Source organism: Suncus etruscus, chromosome 1 (genome assembly GCF_024139225.1).
Source record: "Suncus etruscus isolate mSunEtr1 chromosome 1, mSunEtr1.pri.cur, whole genome shotgun sequence".
NCBI classification, from domain to species: domain Eukaryota; kingdom Metazoa; phylum Chordata; class Mammalia; order Eulipotyphla; family Soricidae; genus Suncus; species Suncus etruscus.
In genome coordinates this window covers 48,078,795-48,093,564 of record NC_064848.1, presented here as the reverse complement: position 1 = coordinate 48,093,564, position 14,770 = coordinate 48,078,795, and positions in this window count along the sequence as shown.

Genomic DNA, 14,770 nt, shown 5'->3' with positions numbered 1-14,770 from the left:
GAGGAACAGGGAACCAGGTCCAGAAAGATGGCAACTTTCAGTATTAGCTTCTTCCTCTCCACCTTAAGCTCAAACTAATATCCAACATAGCTAAATTCCCTGGATTAATTTTTATACATATACCACATATTGAAATCTTCAAGTTGGTCTGAGTTATTTTTTTATTCTCCAGTTAATTTTATTCTTAATTTTATTCTTATGCACAAATAGCACTGGATTTATTAAACTGAAAGTTCACTTTCTCTGTACTACATTTTAAGTCTTTCTCTGATGACCAAGAAAGTTTTGTTCTCAAACTGCTTTATCCTGAATCCTTGGTTTCACTCCAGACTCTGTTGGTCTGGGTATATGTGAAGAGGTTATGGAAGACAAATTTATTTTGTATTTACTAACGTCCAGTTCTTGCTCCAAAGTCCTATACAATAACTGACATACTAAGAATTCAAAGAAAATCAGGTTTGATCTTTTTGCTGATAATTACTATTATAGTGTTTGTGGTGTAATATAGGTATTTCCAGTACAAAGCACTACAATTCCTATGCCAAGGTTTAATGTTATAAAATCAGTACAAAATCCCAGATATCTCACACAATTATCCTCTTTTTTGTAGTTAAAAACAAAAAGCATGGTCAGTTTATGAGTTAAAATTCTATCACACAAATATGCAGCTGATTAGAAAGGATTCAATGTATGGCATTTTTAATATATGAATGACAAGTGAGGGAACCTCAGATGATGGAAGTTATAGATACGGTTTCCTTAAGATGATAGATCATCAAATAAATTAAACATCTACAACTTTTACTAGAAACATAATAAAATGAAATGATAGTGTGTTAAATTACCAAATCATTCTGGATGCATAATATCTGACTCTGGCTTTGCTGCACTAGATATATAGTGCTCAAAATTATGGTCAACAGCTGAAATATAGAAAAATCACAAAGTTTTTGTTTCTAGTTTTATATTTATTCCATTTTATAGCTCTTGCCTTGAAAAATGTGTTTTTTTTTCTTTCAAGAGAAAGATTAAACTTATATTTGCAGAAGTCAGGGAATTTTCTTTCATTAGATTATATTCATTTTTATCAATTTCTTCAATACCATCTACTTAAAACTCTCCTACTTATTTTGTAGTTTGATCAGTAATAAGCAAAAGTGAGAATGAAGTCTATGGGTATGTCAAGTTTATCTTTAGAAAGGATGGAGTGATTCTTGTCCTATTTTACCTTGACTCCAGGTGCAATAGAATTTAGATCTTTCATTGTACAATTTTACACACACTTGTTTCTGAATCCAGCCTTCCACTAAACATCATTTTAGCTTTGAAACTCCAAACTGGACTTGAGGTTGAATCTCAGTCCTGATTCCTTATTAATCCAATCAAATAATGACTAAAATGACAACTAAATAATTAATCTAAAGCACATGACCTGGTCACAATGCCATAATATCATATTTTTTCAGTATAGCATTTTTATTGGGAGTATTGGGGTTTGGGGGGGACATACACCACAGTCTCAAAGGTATTTATTTATTTATTTATTCATTCCTTTCTTTGTTTGTTTCTTTCCTTCATTTTATTTATTTATTTATTTTTTGGTTGATTGTTTTGTGACCATCCCCAGTGAAATTCAGGAGTGATTCCTGGCTCTGCACTCAGGAATTATGCCTGGTGTGGGAACTTAATGGGATGCTGGGGATCAAACCTAAGTTGGCTGTGTGCAAGGCAAGCAGCCTATGTGTTGAACACTCCAGTTCCCTCAAGGGATTTTATTTGACTATGTGTTTAGGACTGACCACTGGCAGTCCTCAGGGCATCATATGCAGTTTTGAGACCTCCTATACTAGCTCTCCAATTCTCTCAGTTCATTATTTTAATTCTGAAAAAATAAGCTTGCCGAGAAGCTGATTATAGATTGGAGCATTAAAAATCCTAAGTAATTTGATTTGGGTCAAGTGGTTAGTAAATAGCAGATATGCAAAGCTTTGACTGAAAGACAAAATTCTTTGTGAAAGGGGAGGTTAAAGGACAACTAAGATACATTCCTATGAGGGACAACCAAGAAATCTTTTTTTTTTTTTTTTGCATATTTGCATTTTACATCTTATGTATATCCTGTACATAAGAACAGAGTAGCCTGTCACATGCCAGGCAGGAGAGATGCTGCACTTCCCTCGGGGGCTTTGTGTCTTTGGCAAAGGTGGAAGGCAAAAGGAAAACTATGGCTATGAGAGTGTTTTCAACGATTTTAGAAGAGGAAACCGAATAGCTGGGAATTAATTAATTTTTTCTCTGTAGTTTGTAAGGAGCAGGGAAAGATTTTATAGGTCAGGCTGTCTTTGGAATCAGGCCTTCCTGATTCCAAAACTACTTCAGTACATCATATTGCCAAAGTAAAGAAAGAGGAAAAGAAGAATAGGGGAGGTATCAAAACTAAACTTTGTTTTGTAGTTTTGCCAGCTGCCAAGAAGAGAGTTGGAAAATGTAAAATTGGGGAATGTAAAAATGTAAATGTAAAATCATTTTCTTCTCCATTGTCCCCACTGTGAACGGATTAAGAAAACCTCTCTTAAATTTGTCTTCAAGGTGTATTTGATTGTGTGTTTGTTTGTCTCCAAATCAACTTCTCTAATACTATGCTTTGTTTCTTTATATCCCTATCCCAATTGTAGGTAAATAATCTGCTTTTTGTTTTTCTTTCTTCTTTTTCTTTCTTCCTTCCTTCCTTCCTTCCTTCCTTCCTTCCTTCCTTCCTTCCTTCCTTCCTTCCTTCCTTCCTTCCTTCCTTCTTCCTTCCTTCCTTCCTTCCTTTCTTTCTTTCTTTCTTCTTTCTTCTTTCTTTCTTTTCTTTCTTTCTTATTTCTTTCTTTCTTTTCTTTTCTTTTTCTTTCTTTCTTTCTTTCTCTTTCTTTCTTTCTTTCTTTCTTTCTTTCTTTCTTTCTTTCTTTCTTTCTTTCTTTCTTTCTTTCTTTCTTTCTTTCTTTCTTTCTTTCTTTCTTTCTTTTTTCTTTCTTTCTTTCTTTCTTTCTTCTTTCTTTCTTTCTTCTTTCTTTCTTTCTTTCTTTCTTCTTCTTTGAAAATCTACTTTAGATACATGGTATACTTTTTTCTCTCCCAGAGAACTTACAGAAAGTTGAAAAGACTTATTCATCTTATATAGGAATTTTCCAGGCTGGTATTTATTTAAAATAATATATTTAAGGACCGGAGAGAGAGCACAGTGATAGGGCATTTGCCTTGTATGAGGCCAAACCAAATCAAGCCCAGGTTCGATCCTCGGCAACCTATATGGTCCCCCCAGCCTGCCAGCAGCAATTTCTGAGCACAGAGCCAGGAGTAACCCCTGAGTGCAGCCAGGTGTGGCCCAAAAACCAATTAATTAATTAATTAATTAATTAAAACAAATAATATATTTATTTAAGTAACATGATTACAAACATGTAATTTTAGAAACAATAATATCCAAAGCATATTTGAAAATGTGTAGGAAATACTATTTGTTCTGTGAATATCCAATACCACTCATAGTCCTTGAAAATAATCCACAGTCACTGAACTAGTTTTTAAAATAAAAAATACCAAAGTATGAGGCCGGAGAGATAGCATGGAGATAAGGCATTTGCCTTGCATGCAGAAGGACAATGGTTCGAATCCCGGCATCCCCTATGGTCCCCTGAACCTGCCAGGAGCGATTTCTGAGCATAGAGCCAGGAGTAACCCCTGAGCACTGCCAGGTGTGACTCAAACAAAACAAAACAAAACAAAACAAAAATAACACAGTAGTGAAGGAAAGAGATATTGAACACAAAATTAATCAGATTTTATGCAATTATTTAGCATATTCACTTGTTTTATAATTAGTGATAATAGAATGTGTCAGAGTAGAAAGCATCATAAAATAATTTAATTCAGCAATTCTGCTTCTCTAACTTTATCCTAAAGAAATCCACACATTCTGAAAAATTGCTGTACATGGGTCTATTGGTGTATACTTTTTAATATTCTGAACTTATATGAAAATTTGAATTTCTAATTATTATAGGGACCTTCCTCTGACTCCAAGGTTTCCTCATCTAACACACATATGAGGAGACATTCACACTAAACAAAGTAAAAGACTTTATTGGAAAAGGGGCTGGACACAGAGCATCAGGGTCTGGGAGCCCACAGAGGACACTCTTATCTCAAATTGTTTCCAGTTGTGTTTTTATTTTAATTTTTTTAAAAGGAGGTTGATTTTCTTGGTTATCAATGTTCAATCAGGTTGTATATGCCCATATTTTGTCTTATCTAAAATATTTTCCTAATGGAAAGTTAAGAAATGATTGTAGTCTTCTGGATCTGGGTGATGCTGGAGTGGAGGAGTTGAGGGGGTTCCATAACACTTGTGAGGATCATTTATGGTAGGCTGCCTTCCTTTGGGGCCATGTTTTGCTGGTAATTCTGGCAGAAGTTGCTAGTTCCTTGTTTCAATCAGAATAGCCAATTATGAGATAGGAAATGGAAAGGGTAGCTTTTGCTATGCCATCCCTTAACATAATCATAGAAAATTTAAAAAATGATGCCATAGTTTCCAAATAAAATACTAGTCATTACAAAAATCACGTGGGTCAGAGTGATAGTACAAAAGGTAGAGTGCTTATCTTACAAGTATCTGATCTGGGTCCAATTCCCAGCACATCATATGGTCCCCCAACCCTTGACTACAGAGCCAGAAAAAAAATCTTTGAGCACTGCCTTGTGAAGAATCCAGTCATTGAGCCCGGAGAGATAGCACAGTGGTGTTTGCCTTGCAAGCAGCTGATTCAGGACCAAAGGTGGTTGGTTCGAATCCCGGTGTCCCATATGGTCCCCCGTGCCTGCCAGGAGCTATTTCTGAGCAGACAGCCAGGAGTAACCCCTGAGCAATGCCGGGTGTGGCCCAAAAAAAAAAAAAAAAGAATCCAGTCATTGAACTAGTTTTAAAAATAATAAATACCTAAGTAGTTAAAAAAAGAGATATTGAACACAAAATTACTTGGTGTGCTCCCCACCCCAAAAAAAACAAACAAACAAAAAAAACTCCTAAAACAAGAATGTGTTGGGTAGTACAAGATTAAAGGTGCTTGCCTTGCATGTGAATTCCAATATTCCTTAAGGTTACTTAAGAGCTTCTAGAGTTCATCCCTGAGCACAGAACAAGGAAGATCTTCTATTAAACACTACTAGGTATAGACCCCAACTTCCACCTCTAAATTGTGTACTCATTTACAAAGCATTTTATAGCCAAAACACTAAGTAACAAAGATACATTTTACTTTGGATAGTTTTATTCAAAGGGACATACCTGGATTCTGGGGTCTGCTCATAATCAGTGCTTTAGGGGTTGCTACCAGTGAGATTTAGGAAATCAGGTATATAGTGCAGGGATCAAACCCTACAACTCATTTATGCCTGCATGCAAAGCAGGCACCTCAGCCCTTCAAGTTCCTAGCTGACAAGAATACATGTAATACAATATTCAGTAATACAAATAAAACAAAATAATATTTATACTATATTTCACTTCTATGAAAAAAACATGTAAAAAGCCTAGAATCATTGAAATAATAAATTTTCAATAAAGTTAAAGTGAGCATCTCTAAGGAAAACATTTAGAATAAGTATCTTTGCATGTTTTTCTTAATGTTTGACATGTTTAGTAGTAGGTAAGGATTATATAACATATATAAATTATGAAACATTAACATACATATTATATATAGATAAAGTACTGACAGAACTTAACAATAAAAAAATCTAACCTCATCAAGAAATAGGGAGAAGTAATGAACAGACATTTCCTCAAAGGAGAAATACAAATGGCCAAAAGGCACATGAAAAAAAGTTCCACATTACTGGTCATCGGAAACATGCAAATCCAAACTACTATGAGGTACCATCTCACATCATAGAGACTGGCACACATCACAAAGGATAAAAACAATCAGTGCTGGCAGGAATGCCATTTAGTCCAACCTTTATGGAAGACAATATGGGTATTCCTCAAAAATCTGGAAATTGACTTCCCATATGATCCAGCTATACTACCCCTAGACATATATCCTAGGAACACAAACCCACAATACAAAAAAAATGTTCTGCATGCCTATATTTATTGCAGTAGTATTTACAATATCCAGAATCTGGAATAAAACCAGATGCCCTACAACAGATGAATGCACACAATGGAATACTACGCAGCCAACAGGAAAGTGAAGTCATGACATTTTTATTTTCATGAATAGACATGGAAACTCTTATGCTGAGTGATATAAGTCAGAGGGAAAGAGATAGACACAGAATAGTCTCACTCATCTATGGAATTTAATAAAAATAAAAGTTATTATTGTAATAATACACAGACACAATAGAGATGAGGGCTGGAAGGACCGGCCGTGAATTTTACCACAAATAGTGGTGATTGCAGTTATAGATAAAAAAAACTACATGTTCAGGGTGGGAAATGTCCCTGTACTATAAAATGTGAGGGCCCTTATCCCTAGTAGTAAGAGTTTGTTTCTAACTTAAGATTCCCCCCCCCTTTTAGTATGCCTATGCAAAAGGGAATGGTGCCACATTACATTGTTGGTGCATTTGGGGGTATACAGGCTATACAATCTCTGTGCTTGTTTTTTACCTGAGCTTTTATCCCAAGCAGGACTTTTTCTTTTAAAATTTTATACTAAGCAGAACCAGAACAAGTGAAATTAACAAATATAGATAAATAAAATGATAAAAAATTAATAGTTAAAAAGGATGGAGGAGGCTACCTATTTTTTTTAAAATAAACACAATAAGAGGTATAACACTTAAGGCATTAAACAATCAAAAAAATATAGGGCCGGTGAGGTGGCGCTAGAGGTAAGGTGTCTGCCTTGCAAGCGCTAGCCAAGGAAGGACCGCGGTTTGATCCCCTGGTGTCTCATATGGTCCCCCCAAGCCAGAAGCAATTTATGAGCACTAAGCCAGGAGTAACCCCTGAGTATCAAACAGGTGTGGCCCGAAAAACCAAAAAAAAAGAAAAAGATAGCTATCCCCATTAAATCATTTGAGACATTCTTGCATGGGGAGGTCTAGAGCACATTTTTACCCCACACCGTAGTCTTACTGAGTTTGAGAAGTGGTTTGCAGCAGTAAAGAATCAGGTAGTGACTTTGGACTGGGGGTCCTTCTGGAGCTGAATCTGGTAGCATGCAACCATTTAGGGCTGAGGGTGTGGGGAAGAGAAGAAGGCCACATAAAATGAGTCAGCAGGAATAGTGGTTATAGCATCTTGCTGGGGCTCAATATTTGGGACCAAGAGGCTGTCCTTTCACTTTGGGAGCTGAATAATGGCTTATTGGGGCAGGAGGTCAGACTCGGTACCTACTGAGTTAAGAGCTGAGGTTAAAGAGGGTTAAACAGGGAGAGATAATGAATAAGGTTGGAAGGTTTGAGAGAATAGAGTTCTAAAGGGGGGAGGGATAATATATAAGAGGGGCTATATACACTGCAGGCATGAATTGTTTACAATATGTGGAGTCCATTGTATACAAACTCATGCCCAGACACTAGAGACACTAGTTGTTATTGGAGGCCTGACCATAGGATGGGTCTGAGCATTTAAGAAATAATTGAATTAATAAAAAATAAATAGTTAAAATATAGTTTAGTAGATAAAGGAAAAAGGAAAAAGCACAAGAGGTAAAAGATCAAAAAATAAGTGAAAGAAAAAGAGGAAAAAAAGAGAAAAAAAAAGAAAAAAATTGAGCTAGCATCTCAAGGTTGGGAGGTTTTCCATTTCTAAGCACTTTATCAATGACAGTGAAGATCACAATTTTTTTAAAACCTCTTGCTTTTAATAGTTCTAAAGCAAAATGATGTCACATATATGCACATTATCCATTATGCATATATACACATATATGTAAATATAAATAAATTTATATATATAGGTATCCTCATTAATTCAACACATATACTGTGTGATAATCTCAGACATATTTCTTATTTTTTTGTTTGTTTTGTTTTTTGGGGGGTCACACCCAGTGGTGCTCAGGGGTTACTCCTGGCTCTGCACTCAGAAATTGCTCCTGGCTGGCTTGGGGACCATATGGGATGCTGGGATTTGAACCACCATCTGTCCTGGATTGGCTGCATCAAGGCAAACACTCTACCACTGTGCTATCTCTCCAGCCCCACAGACATATTTCTTAACTTTTCTGCAGTTCAGCCTCATCACTTTGAAAATAAGCTACTAAGATAACTTTTAAAGATACCTTTTAAAATTTAATAAATGTGACATTATATCTGAATTGCTAGCACAAGTATTAGCCAAATGTTAGGTATTGTTATCATTGGTTGCATTAATTACTTTTACTATAATAAAGGAAGAACCCTAGTTATAATAAAATATATGATACAAAGAAGAGGAAGATTGAAATTATTTTTGACATACATCTGCATTTATCTGCAATATCAAATGTAAATGGGCCTTCATGTTAATAAGAAGGATAAATATCTTGATAGGATTAAAAACCTCCATCATTAGAATGTTCTGGGTACTATCAAAGTAGTTTTTAATACTAGAGAATCATCTTTTATTACCATTAGTAAAAAAAACAACAACAAAAAAAAACTATTTGTGTCCAAAAGTTGAATAGAAAATAGAAACCATGGCTTAAAATGCCCCAATGAAATAAGCTCATTTCATAACAGTAGCTTAATAATGATTTCATTAAAGTGTTTATTTCAGTAAATGTTGATAGATTTTTGTTCAACAGTATTCCTTAATAAATTATATTATACACTTTTACTATTCAGAGTAATGCAAAGATTGCCTAAAATTTCAGATAAACTGCTTTTAAAAAATAAAAATAAAATAAAACACTTGAAAGTGCTTTTGAAATTAACCCCCAAATTCTGAAATTCAAGTGGAAAGCAGGGGGTTTACCAAATAATGTAATGAAGAATCATGTTTTCATGTTCTTTCATTTTGGCAGGAACTCTTGTTTCAATTGAAAACATTCTCTTACCATTATGGAAACCCAGAGGGCAATCATGAGTTAAGACCTGGAAAATAAAACTGAGAGAAAAGACTGGAACACATGTGGTTATCATTTTCAAGGCCACAGAGAAGGGAAGTGGCTTTCCACCACTAGCTAAGCAAAGACAAGCGCATGTATTACATTAACATGGAGGCAGAAAGTAAAAACACAGAGATGGTGCTTCCCCATCCTCACTCCTGGTGAAGCAGGTGCTGACTCTCTAGCAAGGACTGCTTAGATTAGGAGCTTATGTAATTTCATATTTGAGGTAAGATTTTCTGTGGTTTCTCAAAGACTCTCTGAAAAGCTCTCTTTTTCACTCTGGTTTCTCTTCCAGATCTAAACATTTGTAGATTTTAGGACTTCCCAAATAGAAATTTGATTAAAAATAACTCTTTCAGAATTTTCAGTCTTACAAATTATTTGATCTGCACATGCTTTAAAAAAAGAAAGAATAAAGGTAATAAAAATAAAGAAGAAAAAAGTGTAAAGAAAAAAGAGTAAGGGGCCAGAAAGATAGCATGGAGGTAAGGCGTTTGCCTTTCATGCAGGAGGTCATCGGTTTGAATCCCGGCGTCCCATATGGTCCCCCGTGCCTGCCAGGAGCAATTTCTGAGCCTGGAGCCAGGAATAACTCCTGAGCACTGCCGGGTGTGACCCAAAAACCACAAAAAAAAAAAAAAGAGTAAGGAAAGAATAATGATAAAATAAATAAATAAATAAATAAAGGAAGTAAAGAAAGAAAAAAATGATAAAAAGAAAGAAAGAAAAGGGGAGGAAAGAAAAATGATGAAAGAAAAGGGAAGAAAGAAAGGAAAGAAAAGAAAGAAAGAAGAGAGAGAAAGAAAGAGAGAAGAAAGAAAGAAGAAAAAAAAAAAAAAAAAAAAAAAGAAAAAAAAAGAAAAGAAAAGAAAAGAAAAAGAGAAAGAAAAAAGAAAAAAGAGAAAGAAGGAAGAAAGAAGGAAAGAAAAAAAGGAGAAAGAGAAAGAAAAGAAACAAAAAAGAGAAAGAAAGAAAACAAGAAAGAAGAAAGGAAGGAAGAACAAGAAGAAGGAAGGAAGAGAAAAAGAAAAAGAAAAAGTTAGGGCTGGAGAGAGCATGGAAATAAGGCGTTTGCCTTTTATGCAGAATGTCATCAGTTCCAATCCGGGCGTCCCATATGGTCCCCGGAGCCTGCCAGGAGCGATTTCTGAGCATGGAGCCAGGAGTAACCCCTGAGCACCGCTGGGGGTGACCCAAAAAACAAAAAAAAAAAAAAAGAAAGAAAGAAAAAGAAAAAGTTGTTTCACTTCAAAAATACGTACAGAGCCTGTCGTTATACCCATGACAGTATACTTCAAGAGTGGAGAAACCCTGTATCTCTTAGGCCAGGGGAATTTTCTTTCTAATCTCCCCAATTTTTACTGTGCCTATGCAAAAAAAAAATAGCGCAAATTAATTTTTTTCTAATTGTTTTTGCTTGGTTTTTTTTTCTTTGCTATTTTCTTTTCTTTTTTCTTTTCTTTTTTTTTTTTTTTTCTGTGCTTTGATTTATCTTTATTTCGAGACTGTGGTTAGTGTTTGGTTGTTGTCTTTATTGCTGTGGTGCTTTTCAGGTTTTTTGTTTGTTTGTTTTGGTTCTTTTTGTTTTGGGGTTTGATTTCTTTGAATTATTTTTGTTTTCCTTCCTTTTTCCCTTTCTTTTCTTAAACTGATTTTTATAGTCTCTAGAAGGACTCCTCTCATATTTTGCTTGTTTGAATTTTTGCTTCCCCTTTTTTCTTTTTCTTTTTTTCTTTCTTTTTTTTTTTTTTTATCTTTAAACAGAACCACATAACTTGAACCATCTTGTTCTGCCTCACAAATTGAGGGGGAATAATGGAGGGCACCAAGACCAAAGAGTCATATGAACATTGAGTAGAAATAAAAAATAATCAGACTTAAACATCAAAGCCAAAGCCAACTACAACAGAATCGATACCCAATCTACAACAAGCTAGACACAGAAGGGACCACTTATACTAGCAGCCCGGGGGGGCCAAAGAAGGGGTGATATGGGATGCATGCTGGGAACAGGGGTGGAGGGAGGACATTGGTGATGGGAATGCCTCTGATTCAATGTCACTATGTACCTAAAATACTACTGTGAAAGATTTGTAATCCACTGGTCAAAATAAAAATTATTAATAAAAAAATAAATAAAATAAAGATTATAAATAGAAAAAAAACTAAGTTCCATCTCTGGCACCATTTGTTCTCCCAAGTACCACCAGGGGTTATTTCTGAGCACAGAACCAGGAATAGCCCCTGAGCTCTTCTGAGTGAGGCCTCACCTATAAATATAATTATATTAATAGATTAATATCAAATTGCATGAAACAATCTATAAAATTATACATAATCATATGTGGTTACATTATATAAGACATTTTTCTAATTTAATCTGCTTTCAAACATCTCAGACTTAAATCATGCTTCCTTCATGCTCAGTCTAGACACAAACTAAATATCATAATATAGACATAGATGACAACTCATCTACCATGCTTCTCACAGTCAATATTGTTGAGATTGCAGTACTCTCCTATCTGGACCTTGGGACACTTCTTATTCCAGAAGACCAATATCAACTGATGTGAGTAAACCCCCTGTCATCTCCAATTTAGAACATAGTCTCTATAATCTTGTAATTTATAGTCCTTCTCCTGGAACATTGTTTCTGTTGGCTATACAGTCTTTGGTATATTTAATCTTTCAGAGACTTGCTTACCTCTCATCCATAAAATGGGGGTTATTTAATTGCCCTATATTGAATCTGCATTAACAAAATGTCTGTAAAGCACAGGGAAAGACTTATTTTATAATAAATATTACAATTATTTTATTATGCTCATATTAATTGTTCCGATCATAGTTCTCTCTCTCCCACAGAGAATTCTGGCCTGTTATACACATAGTACTTTTTCTAGCACAGCCCTGCACAAATGTTAGTCTCAGTCCTGACTCATTTCTTATAGTGTTCCTCTGCATCCCACTTAAGTTTCCAGTATTTACACATTTTAATCTGCCCCAGTTAAGTAAAATCACAAAACGTATTGTCTCAAAGATAGATTTTCAAAGTGTCTTGACTGGTTTCACTACTCATTGATCCACAATTTTCTACAGCATTCTTATCTTTATAGAAAGAAAATAGATTGTGACAGGCAGTCAGCTCACCTTCCCTAATAAGAGTTGCCACTGCAGGAGACGAATGTAAACACTGACTGAGATCTTCCTTTGAGACATCTAGACATTGATCATGTATCTATCTAGTAACTACATACGATGTTATCTCCATTGCAGAGACCAGAAAATTGGCATACAGAGGTTAAACAACTTGCCATATGATCTATTATCTTGGTATATTTATCAGATGTTTCCAGAGAAATTAAAGCAACTATAGATATAACTATAAATGTAAGATATAAGTATACATGTAAGTATAGGCGCAGATACATGTAGATATAAGTATTGGTATATAGGTAAAGTTAAAGATACAGGTAGTATAAATATAGTAGATTGATTCACATTCCTGGAGTTCTCTGATTTGGAAGTTCCATGATGGGTCATCCTCAAGATGGAAAATCAGAAAAGTTATTAAATCTTTCCATCAGTATCTGAAGGCCTAAGTATGAAGGTGTATGAATGGTGGTGAGAGTACCTCACCTGAGTTTGAAAGCTTAAGAACCAGGAGTTAGGCTGATGGCTGAGGCAGAAGACAATGAACATTTCAGAATGTACAGTTCTTGTCTCTGTGGTCTCTTCAGAATGAAACCCACCTGCTTTGGTGAGGGCCTATAGCTAGATTATGATGTGCTGCGCTGCCCCTCTACTTCCACTGTAATTGGTTGTAACACACTTGTATCCTAGTGAGGTCACATTCACATCCTGAAGAGAAAACAAACACCTTTTTATGGCAGCTTTCAAACTATCAAAGCAAAAATACCAAGCTTCAACATGGTATATTTTTTGGAAGAACTTACAGTTTTTTTATTGGAAGCTTTCTGATGTTCAGGGAAAATCTAACACGTATTTGTTCTGAGAGGAAGGAACCTCACTCATGAACAGCTGAGCTGGATTGCCAGTCAACTTCATGCTTAGCTTGTGCATTTCCAAAAGTCCTACCCACGTTCCTATTCAAAACAATACTCATCTGAATTTCTCAGGGTAATTTAATCACTTATTCTCCACATCTTTCTCCTCTAAAGTCTTTAAACATGCAAAGTCTCTGATGTGTAGAAGAAAATTTCCATTGATACTTAATATTCTTTATTCTCTCTCAGGATAGGTTCTTTGCCAACCTCAAAGAGTATTTTTAGGAATTAGGGTTACCTCACAGCGTTTTCAAAAATAGGCAACTGCTTAAAATAACATTAAAATACAATTTCTACTCATTACCTGACATCATGCCAAGTTGGGGGAGAGAGGCAGACAAAATTTTTTTTGAGTTTATAAAGCTTCAAGGCTGATGACAAGGCCAACATATCTTTGAGTGAGAAAGATCTCTAGAGGAATAAAAAAGACGTAATGCAAGGTAGAGACCAGCAGAGGCTTGTGTCCTGAGGGATTTAAGAAGCAGGCAGTGGGGCTGGAGAGATAGCATAGTGGTAGGGCGTTTGCCTTGCATGCAGCTTGCTCATGGTTAGATCCCCCGGCATCTCATATGGTCCGCAAACCAGAAGTGATTTCTGAGTGCATAGCCAGCAGTAACCAACCACTGAGCATCACCAGGTGTGGCCCAAACCCCCACCTCCCAAAAAGAAGCAGACAGTGTCTGTCAATGGTGAATGAAAAAAAACTCAGGAAAATGAAGGCTGGAACAGCATGCCAAGTTGGCTGTGAACAGAAGAGGATGATAAGGCAACAGCTGGAACAAAAGGCACAGTCAAAGAAGAAAGGTCTATTAGTTGTGTCTGAACATGCCTTGCGGGTGATAGATTCAATCTCTTTAATATGACAGCTGCCATGGAAAATGTAATGGTGATGGATGGATATCTAAATAGCTTCAGCTATAATTAAATTAAGTTGGAGGGGAAAAAAAGTATCTTCTGGAACACAAGCCGGAATTTTGATTAGTGTAAAAACTGGCCCATGTTCTGTTTGTTTAGTAAATACCAACTTCTAGAGTTCTAAAGCAATTTTTAAAATTCAGCATGTAACAAAAGAGTATGTGCATAAATGCAGTGTTCCATTCCTGAGTTGCCTGTGCTCAAAGCATGGCTTTATTTCTTGCTACCAGTATTTACCCTGGGAAACCTGCTTAAATGATCTGTATTCTCTCCTAATCTGTAAAAATGGCGATAACTGTACATATCTGTTGTCACTTGGCTGAGGGTGAATTAGTTCACATAACTTGTTTCATTTCAAGATTAGCAATAGTCAACCCTTGATATTTTTGATTGTCATTTTTATTTTTGTTATTAGCAAGGTCTTTGACCTTATTTTAGTTTCAGTGTTCATAAATATAAAGTTTATTCTTGTTCTGCCTGTGACTTGTTCTGAGGCCCTCACTTGGCTAGAATTAGGTAAAACTTCCCAAACCTTTAATCAGATAAGGTTTAGTCACTGTTAAATATGAGCACCTATTTCTAATAAAGGCAGCACAGTTTCAAGGTAAACTGAAAATTATTTTATACTTAATGAGGCACTAAAATATTTAGAATGAAGTTCTGCTTATTACATCTGGACAGGCTTACAACAGA